The 10,377-nt window shown below is 48.7% G+C and overlaps 1 long non-coding RNA gene across 1 annotated transcript; it reads right to left on the bottom strand.

The window, feature by feature from the left end:
* Positions 1-8,335: 8,335 nt before the first annotated feature.
* LOC124030119 lies at positions 8,336-9,806 on the bottom strand. The gene is made up of 3 exons (XR_006837899.1): positions 9,614-9,806; positions 8,757-8,783; positions 8,336-8,434 (listed from the first exon to the last, which is right to left on the bottom strand). It is a non-coding gene; the product is annotated as an uncharacterized LOC124030119 (long non-coding RNA).
* Positions 9,807-10,377: the final 571 nt, after the last annotated feature.

Below are 10,377 nucleotides of genomic sequence, written 5' to 3'. Positions count from 1 at the left end.
TTGAGTGAGAAGTTGTTTTCCTGACACTACACTCCGAGTGCCCGTAAGACGGTCAGCGAAGTTGTTTCCTACCTTCACCACCTGGGGGAAGCCCGTCAGAACGTCCAGGACCCAATTGCACAGGGGTTGAGACCCAGGGCCTGCAGCTTGATGATGAGCTTGGATGGTACTATAGTGTTGAATGCTGAGCTGTAGTCAATGAACAGCATTCTTACATAGGTATTCCTCTTGTTCAGATGGGATAGGGCAGTGTGATGGCAATTGCATTGTCTGTGGACCTGTTGGGGTGGTATGCAAACTGAATTGGCTCTAGGGTGGCCGGTTAGGTGGAGGTGATATGATCCTTGACTAGTCTCTCAGCACGTCATGATGACAGAAGTGAGTGCTACGGAGCAGTAGTCATTTTGTTCAGTTATCTTTGCCTTCTTGGGCACAGGAACAACGGTGGCCATCTTGAAGCATGTGGGGACAGCAGACTGGGACAGGGAGCGATTGAATATGTCGGTAAACACACCGGCCAGCTGGTCTGCGCATGTTCTGAGGACACATGCTCTGAGGACACATGCTCTGAGGACACATGCTCTGAGGACACATGTTCTGAGGACACATGCTCTGAGGACACATGCTCTGAGGACACATGCTCTGAGGACACATGTTCTGAGGACACATGTTCTGAGGACACATGTTCTGAGGACACATGCTCTGAGGACACATGCTCTGAGGACACATGCTCTGAGGACACATGTTCTGAGGACACGTGTTCTGAGGACACGTGCTCTGAGGACACGTGCTCTGAGGACACGTGTTCTGGAGGACACGTGTTCTGAGGACACGGGCTCTGAGGACACGTGCTCTGAGACACGTGTTCTGAGGACACGTGCTCTGAGGACACGTGCTCTGAGGACACGTGCTCTGAGGACACGTGTTCTGATGACACGTGCTCTGAGGACACGTGCTCTGAGGACACATGCTCTGAGGACACGGCATAGGATGCCATCTGGGCCAGCAGTGTTAACACGTTTAAATGTTTTACTCACATTAGCCACAGAGAAGGAAAGGGCGGGCTCAGTCCTTGATAGCGGGCCTCAACGTTGGCACTGTATATCCTCAAAGCGGGCAAAGAAGGTGTTCAGTTTGTCTGGAAGCATGACGTCGGTGTCCGTGACAGAGCTGGTGTTCTTTTTGTAGTCCATGATTTCCTGTAGGCCCTGCCACACACGTCTTCTGTCTGAGCCGTTGAATTGCAACTCATCTTTGTCCCTGTACCGGCATTTCGCTTGTTTGATTGCCTTGCGGAGGGAGTAACTACATTGTTTATATTCAGCCATATTCCCAGACCTCTTTCTATGGTTAAATGTGGTGGTTCGCGCTTTCAGGTTTTGCACGAATGCCGCCATCCATCCACGGTTTCTGGTTGGGGAAGGTTTTAATAGGCACAGTGGGTACAACATCTCCAATGCACTTCCTTATAAACTCACTCACAGAGTCAGCGTATAGATCAATGTTGTTCTCTGAGGCTGACCGGAGCATATCCCAGTCTGCATGATCAAACAATCGTGAAGAATGGATTCCGATTGGTCAGACCAGCGTTGAATGGTTCTAGTCACTGGTACATCCTGTTTGAGTTTCTACCAATAAGACGGTAGGAGCAAGATGGCGCCGTGGTCGGATTTGCCGAAGGGGTGGCGGGGAAGGGCTTTGTATGGATCACGGAAGTAGCAGTGGTTGAGTGTATTACCCCCGCGAGTACTGCAATCAATATGAGTTTTGAATTTTGTTGTGAGAGTTTTGAAAATATAACACTTCAATCTGAAAAATGGGCTGAAGTGTTGGATAAAATGACATTGAAGGATTATTTTGTGAGGAACTCGTCGGTCTTAGGTTGTGTTTTATTTCATCACGTTGGTTATATTGTGATCTCAAGGGTCTGAAAAGAGAAAGAACAGTTATGATAAAAAGTTGTATTTTACCAAAATATATATCACAAAAAAGTGATATACTCTATGGACATTTGTCAGTGTGATCTCCCTTTTCTACCCTGGATTATTCTGGAGTCTAGATTCAAAATCATGCACCTAATATCAGTAGTATATTGGCTGTACTATTGCTGCATTCAAAACAACTGGGAACCCTGAAAAATACGAGGTCAAATCATGACGTCAGTGATCTTCAGGTCGGAAAGTCGGAGCACAAGAAGGAGGCCAGAGTTCCCGAGATGGAATTTCGTGTTGGATGACCTTTCAAATAGACCTTTCAAATAGAGCTCGTTTTCTTCACGGTTGTTTTGAATGCAAGGAAGTCAGAAGTCGGAGATTTCAGAGTTCTGAGTTCCGAGCTCTCAGTTGTTTTAAATGCGTCATCAACTCTACCTGATTCTCAACATCACTGTCAACACAGGACGTGTCCACTTGCTTGACCCCTGACCTGGTAGTAATGTCAGACAGAGGAAGTGGATCTGGAATGATGCAGAAATGTTCGCTGAATCGTCTTTCACTGAAGGGGGAGACATTAAAGAGACAGAGAGCGAGAGAGAGAGACAGACAGGCAGACAGAAAGACAGACAGACAGACAGACAGACAGACAGACAGACAGACAGACAGACAGACAGACAGACAGACAGACAGACAGACAGACAGACAGACAGACAGACAGACAGACAGACAGACAGACAGACAGACAGAAAAAGAGAGAGAGAGACAGGCAGAAAGACAGAGACAGGCAGACAGAAAAAGAGAGAGAAAGAGAGAGAGAGATGTTTGTAAGGGCAATGACACTAATCTGAGACAGTACAAGGAGGTTTTGGAAGGGATCATAGTTGGGTTGAATTAAACTGGATAGTTTCAAAACACTGTAGACCTACAATAGACTCAAATAAATACAGGACTCACTGTGCTGCTCTCGCTCTCTGCTCGCTGCTTGCAACAATGTCTGAGAGAGAGGGGGAGGAAGAGAGAGAGAGAGAGAGAGAATGAAAGACTGAGAGTGACACATTTAAGAACAATGAACATATTCTGAACACACACCCACCTCGTTGGCGGTTGAGCATCCTCATCACACAGGCCACACCCCCTGCCAGGGTCAACATGAGGAGACAGCAGAATACTATGGCCATGACCTCTATGGTTGTCGTGGCAACTTCTGTATGGACAGAGATGAGACGGGAGAGAGAGGTCACCACAACTAACTCACCTGTAAAGTTTCAACCTAACTCACCTGTAAAGTTTCAACCTAACTCACCTGTAAAGTTTCAACCTCACTCACCTGTAAAGTTTCAACCTAACTCGCCTGTAAAGTTTCAACCCAACTCACCTGTAAAATTTCAACCTAACTCACCTGTAAAGTTTCAACCTAACTCACCTGTAAAGTTTCAACCTAACTCACCTGTAAAGTTTAAACTTCACTCACCTGTAAAGTTTCAACCTCACTCACCTGTAAAGTTTCAACCTAACTCACCTGTAAAGTTTCAACCTAACTCACCTGTAAAGTTTCAACCTAACTCACCTGTAAAGTTTCAACCTAACTCACCTGTAAAGTTTCAACCTAACTCACCTGTAAAGTTTCAACCTAACTCACCTGTAAAGTTTCAACCTAACTCACCTGTCGACTTTCAAGTCAACATGCATAAAGTTAATACAGTTAAATAAATTGTTATCATTTAGTGTGCTTCCCAAATGGAACCCTATTCCCCATTTGCACTACTTTGACTATGGACTATGGGTGACTAATTCTCTCATTTGGGACACATCCTAACTCACCTGTGACCTGCACAAGGACAGGTTGGCTTTCCACCCAGGCGGACGTTACGTCATAACTGTCCTTGCCCTGCACCGATAATACCCAGAGTCCTCTAGGGTGATCTCGGTGAGGAATAGGTGCGCCTCCGTCCGCGAGGGCATGAGAGGGTTGAGAGGAGTCTCCTCGGAGGGGTGAAGGAGGAGGGAGCCGTTGAGGGACCAGGAGAAGAAAGGGAATGTCCCGAGGCCCAGGAGGCATTGAGACGAGCGGCAGCCATCTTGGAATCAACCCTGTAAAGGTACTCCACATCCACCTTTGGTGAGCCTCCTACTGGGACTGGAGAGAGGGAGGAAGGAGAAGGAGGAAGGGATGCGAAGGGGAAGAGGCGGAGGGAGGGAGGGAGGGAGGAAGGAGAAGGAGGAAGGGATGGGAAGGGGAAGAGAGGAATGAGAAGGAGGAAGGGATGGGAAGGGGGAGAGGCAGAGGGAGGGAGGAAGGGATGCGAAGGGGAAGAGGCGGAGGGAGGGAGGAAGGAGAAGGAGGAAGGGATGGGAAGGGGAGAGGCAGAGGAGGGAGGAAGGAGGAAGGGATGGGGAAGGGGGAGAGGCAGAGGGAGGGAGGAAGGAGAAGGAGGAAGGGATGGGAAGGGGGAGAGGCAGAGGGAGGAGGGAAGGAGAAGGAGGAAGGGATGGGAAGGGGAAGAGGAGGAGGAGGGAGGGATGGGAAGGGGGAGAGGCAGAGGGAGGGAGGAAGGAGAAGGAGGAAGGGATGGGAAGGGGAGAGGGAGGAATGAGAAGGAGGAAGGGATGGACGGGGAAGAGGAGGAGGGAGGAAGTGATGGAAGGGGGAGAGGCAGAGGGAGGGAGGAAGGAGAAGGAGGAAGGATGGGAAGGAGAGGGAGGAATGAGAAGGAGGAAGGGATGGAAGGGGAAGAGGGAGGAGGGAGGGAGGGAGGAAGGAGAAGGAGGAGGGATGGGAAGGAGGAAGGGATGGTAGGGGGAGAGAGGGAATGAGAAGGAGGAAGGGATGGGAAGGGGAGAGAGAGGAATGAGAAGGAGGAAGGGATGGGAAGGGAGAGAGAGGAATGAGAAGGAGAAGGAAGGGAAGGGAAGGAAGAGAGAGGAATGAGAAGGAGGAAGGATGGGAAGGGGGAGAGGAGGAATGAGAAGGAGGAAGGGATGGGAAGGGGAAGAGGAGGATGGATGGAGGGAGGAATGGAGAAGGAGGAAGGGATGGGAAGGGGGAGAGAGAGGAATGAGAAGGAGGAAGGGATGGGAAGGGAGAGAGAGGAATGAGAAGGAGGAAGGGATGGGAAGGGAAGAGGAATGAAGGAGGAAGGGATGGGAAGGGGAAGAGAGGATGGAGGAGGAATGAGAAGGAGGAAGGGATGGGAAGGGGGAGAGAGAGAGGAATGAGAAGGAGGAAGGGATGGGAAGGGGAAGAGGAGGATGGAGGGGAGGGAGGAATGAGAAGGAGGAAGGGATGGGAAGGGGGAGAGAGGAATGAGAAGGAGGAAGGGATGGGAAGGGGAAAGAGAGGGAATGAGAAGGAGGAAGGGATGGGAAGGGGAAGAGGAGGATGGAGGGAAGGAGGAATGAGAAGGAGGAAGGGGGTGGGAAGGGGAGAGAGAGGAATGAGAAGGAGGAAGGGATGGGAAGGGGAGAGAGAGGAATAGGAAGGAGGAAGGGATGGGAAGGGGAGAGAGAGGGAGATGGCCACAGTCAACACTCATACAGCTATCATGACATGAACACAGTCAACACTCATACAGCTATCATGGCATAAACACAGGATGCTATCATGGATAAACACAGTCAACACTCATACAGGGTCAACACTCATACAGCTATCATGACATAAACACAGTCAACACTCATACAGCTATCATGGGTCAACACTCATACAGCTATCATGACATAAACACAGTCAACACTCATACAGCTATCATGACATAAACACAGTCAACACTCATACAGCTATCATGACATGAACACAGTCAACACTCATACAGCTATCATGACATAAACACAGTCAACACTCATACAGCTATCATGACATAAACACAGTCAACACTCATACAGCTATCATGACATGAACACAGTCAACACTCATACAGCTATCATGACATAAAAACAGTCAACATTCATACAGCTATCATGGCATAAACACAGTCAACACTCATACAGCTATCATGACATAAACACATGCAGGAAACACATAGAATACTACAATACACACACACACAGGTTTAGCCCGTACCCACTACCAGAGTGAGGGGTCTGCTGGTCAGTCTCTGTGCATCACTCTCCACTGTACACCGCACCGTGCCCATGTCACGCCCGGGAACCATGGCAATGGAGAACCAGGCAACCAGCGACTCCGTTGCACGCCGGAACCCACCTCCTTGTCGTCAAGGAAGAGGTAGAAAGTCACAGGAGGGTTCCCCTTGACGACCTGCAGGTCACATTGCCGCAGTAACTCGAACCCTCTTTGGAGATGGTGAAGGATATTTGGGGTACGGAGAGATAGGCTGAGGGAGAGAGAGAGAGAGATAAAGAGAGATAAAGAGAGAGATCGAGAGAGAGAGAAAGGAGGCAGTAAAGAAAGGGAGGGCAGAGAGAAAGGAGGGCAGAGAGAAAGGAAGGCAGAGAGAAAGGAGGGCAGAGAGAAAGGAGGGCAGAGAAGGAGGGCAGAGAAAGGAAGGCAGAGAGAAAAGGAGGGCAGAGAGAAAGGAGGGCAGAGAGAAAGGAGGGCAGAGAGAAAGGAGGGCAGAGAGAAAAGGAGGGCAGAGAAAAAAGGAAGGCAGAGAGAAAGGAGGGCAGAGAGAAAGGAGGGCAGAGAAAAGGAAGGCAGAGAGAAAGGAGGGCAGAGAGAAAGGAGGGCAGAGAGAAAGGAGGGCAGAGAAAAGGAGGGAGAAAAGGAGGGGCAGGAGAGAAAGGAGGGAGAGAAAGGAGGGCAGAGAAAGGAGGGCAGAGAGAAAGGAGGGGAGAGAAAGGAGGGCAGAGAGAAAGGAGGGCAGAGAAGAAAAGGAGGGACAGAGAGAGAAAGGAGGCAGAGAGAAAGGAGGGCAGAGAAAAGGAGGGCAGAGAGAAAAGGAAAGGCAGAGAGAAAAGGAGGGCAGAGAGAAAGGAGAGACAGAGAGAAAGGAGGCAGAGAGAAAGGAGGGCAGAGAGAAAAGGAAGGCAGAGAAAGGAGGGCAGAGAGAAAGGAGGACAGAGAGAAAAGGAGGGCAGAGAGAAAGGTGGGCAGAGAGAAAGGAAGGCAGAGAGAAAGGAGGGCAGAGAAAGGAGGGCAGAGAGAAAGGAGGGCAGAGAGAGAAAGGAAAGGCAGAGAGAAAGGAGGGCAGAGAGAAAGGAGGGCAGAGAAAGGAGGGCAGAGAGAAAGGAGGGCAGAGAGAAAGGAGGGCAGAGAGAAAGGAGAGAGAAAGGAGGGCAGAGAGAAAGGAGGGAGAGAAAGGAGGAGAGAAAGGAGGAGAGAAAGGAGGGCAGAGAGAGATGAAGGCAGAGAGAAAAGGAGGGAGAGAGAAAGGAGGGAGAGAGAAAGGAGAGAGAGAGAAAGGAGGGCAGAGAGAGATGAAGGCAGAGAGAAAGGAGGGAGAGAAAGGGAAAGGAAGAGAGAAAGGAGGCAGAAGAAAGGAGGGCAGAGAGAAAAGGAGGGCAGAGAGAAAGGAGGAGAGGGAAAGGAAGAGAGAAAGGAGGGAGAGAAAGGAAAGGAAGAGAGAAAGGGAAAGGAAGAGAGGGGTTAAAAGGAGCAGAACGTTTGACATGTTATAGGTTCTCTGTGTAAATAGTCTCTGTGATCGCCATTCCCAGGTCCAGTACGGTTGTGGTTGTGACTTAACCTTCGACTTTTAACCTCTGCAGTTGTACCTTTGACCCTGACCGTGACCTCTCTGCTGCTGGAGAACCTGCTGTTGGTCTGCATCCTGGTCCCGGCAATGCACGAATAATTCCCAGCATGCTTTGCTGTGACCCTCTCCACCACCAGCGTGTTCCCACCGGCCAAAGCAGAAGCGGGGTCAAAGGTGAGTTGGAGATGATGTCACTTCCTGTCTGTTGTAGAACCAGGTGTAGGAGAGGTGGGAGCCCTTGGTGACATCACAGGTGAGAGTGAGCCGCAACCCCTCGTAGAGAATGGGAGGATCAGGGTCAGAGGTCACCATAGTGCCTGAGACAGGGACTGAGGTGGGGTGGAGGAGGGGAGGATGGAGGAGGAGGATGGACGAAGGGGATGGGTGAAAGCATTTAGCTGTGAAATGATCGATTCCACTGAAACAGCTCTACCACACACACACACACACACACACACACACACACACACACACACACACACACACACACACACACACACACACACACACACACACACACACACACACACACACACACACACACACACACACACACACTTCTACTCACTCACTACTTGCAGACGGACTGTTCCACTGAGGCCCATGTTTCCACCTGCCGTCACCCTACAGTGGTACGATCCTCCTGACGTCACAGAGATCTTCAGGAAGAATGTAGCCGATCGCTCGTCTTGGAGGTCGTTGCTCGTGGCAACCAGGTGGTTGCCGTCCTTCAGGAGCTCGTACGTGTTTGGTGGAGAGACCCAGGTGACCTACATTGGAACTCTACCTTGGAGTTGAGGTAGGCCTTGTCTGGACCAATCAGAATAGGGCTAGGGAGAGATGAACCACCTACAGAGAGGAGTAGGTTGAAGTAGCCTCAAGATGCTGATCTCGGGTCAGTTTTGCATTTCCTTAATGGCTACGGTTAGGGTTGGGGAAGCAGATCCTAGATCTGTACCTAGAAACTTCAGCCCAGAGCTCAGAAACATGGTTTTACATTTGTTTAGGTTCTTTAGAACATTGCTGTCAAGCAGTTGGAGAGTTTAGTGTGGCTGTGAAACTCAAAACGGGACATTTTCTCATTGAACCATATGGATATAATAGACTGGGATAAGAGTTATGTGTGAGATGGATTTGGAAAACAGAAAACCGGAACAATTTGAATACATACCCATTATGGACACTAGACAGGCCACAACTGGAAGAGAACAGACCAACAGACATACCTTAGTACAGGACACTTGTCACTTTACTCTGCTACCTGGGTCCTCGTCTCCTTAACAAACCAACAGAAATACCATAGTACAGGACACTTGTCAACTTTACTCTGCTAGCCTGGGTCTAGTCTCCTTAACAAACCAACAGAAATACCTTAGTACAGGACACTTGTCAACTTTACTCTGTTAGCCTGGGTCCTAGTCTCAACAGACCAACAGACATACCTTAGTACAGGACACTTGTCAACTTTACTCTGCTAGCCTGGGTCTCGTCTCCTTAACAAACCAACAGAAATACCATAGGGACACTCCTACTCTGCTAGCCTGGGTCCTAGTCTCCTTAACAAACCAACAGAAATACCTTAGTACAGGACACTTGTCAACTTTACTCTGTTAGCCTGGGTCCTAGTCTCCTTAACAAACCAACAGAAATACCTTAGTACAGGACACTTGTCAACTTTACTCTGCTAGCCTGGGTCCTAGTCTCTGTACAGGACACTTGTCAACTTTACTCTGTTAGCCTGGGTCCTAGTCTCCTTAACAAACCAACAGAAATACCTTAGTACAGGACACTTGTCAACTTTACTCTGTTAGCCTGGGTCCTAGTCTCCTTAACAAAGCAACAGAAATACCTTAGTACAGGACACTTTTAAACTTTACTCTGTTAGCCTGGGTCCTAGTCTCCTTATTGCATTGCCATCATTGGCTTGACAATGACAGCAATGGAGTCGGTAAGAGCCACAAGCAGATCTGGGGACAGGGTAGAACTTTGTTGAAAAAAAATGAACACAAAATTGTTTCACTGACTCACCTAAAACAGGCAATAAACATAACGTCTTTTCTTCATACTCAGGCTCAGTCTTCATCCGTAGCATGTTGTCTGTATAAGTGTCATGGGTGTGTGTGTGTGTGTGTGTGTGTGTGTGTGTGTGTGTGTGTGTGTGTGTGTGTGTGTGTGTGTGTGTGTGTGTGTGTGTGTGTGTGTGTGTGTGTGTGTGTGTGTGTGTGTGTGTGTGTGTGTGTGTGTGTGTGTGTGTGTGTGTGTGTGTGTGTGTGTGTGGTGTTGCACGGTCCACCACTGTGTGTGTGTCAGGGTGTTGCACGGTCCACCACATGCTAGAGGGAGATAACTTGAGTATACTGTCTCTCATCAAAAACTTTACAACTATACTGTCCATCTAGACAACACTATGACTACTAACCAAATACAACTATACTTGCCATCTAGACAACACTATGACTACTAACCTACTACAACTATACTGTCCATCTAGACAACACTATGACTACTAACCTACTACAACTATACTGTCCATCTAGACAACACTATGACTACTAACCTACTACAACTATACTGTCCATCTAGACAACACTATGACTACTAACCTACTACAACTATACTGTCCATCTAACAACACTATGACTACTAACCTACTACAACTATACTGTCCATCTAGACAACACTATGACTACTAACCTACTACAACTATACTGTCCATCTAGACAACACACTATGACTACTAACCTACTACAACTATACTGTCCATCAAGACAACACTATGACTACTAACCTAC

This window comes from Oncorhynchus gorbuscha, unplaced genomic scaffold (genome assembly GCF_021184085.1).
Source record: "Oncorhynchus gorbuscha isolate QuinsamMale2020 ecotype Even-year unplaced genomic scaffold, OgorEven_v1.0 Un_scaffold_9306, whole genome shotgun sequence".
NCBI lineage: Eukaryota > Metazoa > Chordata > Actinopteri > Salmoniformes > Salmonidae > Oncorhynchus > Oncorhynchus gorbuscha.
The sequence above is the reverse complement of the archived record's forward strand: the minus strand, read 5'-3'. Positions and strand labels throughout refer to the sequence as shown.